General features: G+C 45.2%; 1 pseudogene across 1 annotated transcript; it reads left to right on the top strand.

The window, feature by feature from the left end:
* Window positions 1–799: 799 nt before the first annotated feature.
* LOC108317235 lies at window positions 800–1405 on the top strand (annotated as a pseudogene). Its single transcript, XR_001830655.2, has one exon. The product of XR_001830655.2 is annotated as a 60S ribosomal protein L17-like (transcript).
* Window positions 1406–1769: the final 364 nt, after the last annotated feature.

Here is a 1769-nt window from a genome sequence, read left to right as displayed (position 1 = left end):
TGTATTTTCCGTAGAGACGGGGTTTCACCATGTTGACCAGGATGGTCTTGATCTCTTGACCTCGTGATCCACCCGCCTCGGCCTCCCAAAGTGCTGGGATTACAGGTGTGAGCCACCGCCCCCGGCACAAAAATAATCTTAAACAACAAACATTTATTTCTCACAATTCTGCAGGGCAGGAACTCCAAAATCAAGGTATTGATGTATCTGGTGTTGAGAGACAGCTTCCTTTTCATTGTTTCTTCAGATGGCCAAGAACTCCATCTCTAGCTTTTTTGTTTTCTTAAAAGGACGTTAATCCCATCATAAGAGTCCCACCCCCATGACTTCAACCAACCCAAATTTCTCAAAAACCCCGCCTTCTAATACCATCTCGCTTTGAAGTAGGGTTTCAACATATGAATTTCAGGGTGGGGCACAAACGTTCAGTCCATACCACATGGAATACTAAAGAATGGTTTAGAAATCAGGGTTCTCTAAGGCTGGGCGCAGTGGCTCATGCCTGTAATCCCAGCACTTTGGGAGGCCAAGGTGGGCAGATCATCTGAGGTCAGGAATTCGAGGCCAGCCTGGCTGACATGGTGAAACCCTGTCTCTACTAAAAATACGAAAAATTATCCTGGTGTGGTGGTGGGCACCTGTAATCCCAGCTGTTTGGGAGGCAGAGGCAGGAGACTTGCTTGAACCCTGGGGGAGGAGGTTGCGGTGAGCCGAAATTGAGCCACTGCACTCCAGCCTGGGCGACAGAGCAAGACTCTGCCTCAAAAAATAAAATAAAATAAAATAATAAAATCTTGGCTCTCTTTCCCTAAGCAGCCTGAGGTAATCTTTGAAAATGGTTCGCTATTCACTTGATCCGGAGAACCCCACAAAGTCATGCAAATCAAGAGGTTCCAATCTTCGTGTTCACTTTAAGAACACACGTGAAACTGCCCAGGCCATCAAGGGTATGCATATACGAAAAGCCACGAAGTATCTGAAAGGTGTCACTTTACAGAAACAGTGTGTACCATTCCGACGTTACAATGGTGGAGTTGGCAGGCGTGCCCAGGCCAAGCAGCGAGGCTGGACACAAGGTCGGTGGCCCAAAAAGAGTGCTGAATTTTCGCTGCACATGCTTAAAAATGCAGAGAGTAATGCTGAACTTAAGGGTTTAGATGTAGATTCTCTAGTCATTGAGCATATCCAAGTGAACAAAGTATCCAAGATGCGCCTACAGAGCTCACGGTCGAATTAACCCATACGTGAGTTCTCCCTGCCACGTTGAGATGATCCTTACTGAAAAGGAACCGATTGTTCCTAAACCAGAAGAGGAGGTTGCCCAGAAGAAGAAGATATCCCAGAAGACACTGAAGAAACAAAAACTTATGGCACGGAAGTAAATTCAGCCTTAAAATAAATGCAACTAAAAGGAAAAAAATAAAATAAAATAAAATAAAATCTTGGTCAGGTGCAGTGGCTTATGCCTGTAATCCCAGCACTTTGGGAGGCAAAGGCAGGCAGATCACCTCAGTTCAGGAGTTTGAGGACAGTCTGGCCAATATGGTGAAACCTCGTCTCTACTAAAACTACAAAAAAAAAAAAAAAAAGATTAGCAGGACATGGTGGCAGGTGCCTGTAGTTTCAGCTACTCAAGAGACTGAGGCAGGAGAATTGCTTGAACCTGGGAGGTGGAGGTTGCAGTGAGCCAAAATCGCACCACTGCACTCCAGCCTGGGCAACAGAGCAAGACTCCATCTCAAAAATAAATAAATAAATAAAAATAAATC

The sequence above is a fragment of the Cebus imitator genome, unplaced genomic scaffold, assembly GCF_001604975.1.
Source record: "Cebus imitator isolate Cc_AM_T3 unplaced genomic scaffold, Cebus_imitator-1.0 Scaffold199, whole genome shotgun sequence".
NCBI classification, from domain to species: Eukaryota; Metazoa; Chordata; class Mammalia; order Primates; family Cebidae; genus Cebus; species Cebus imitator.
This window is presented reverse-complemented; position numbering and strand designations above follow the sequence as displayed.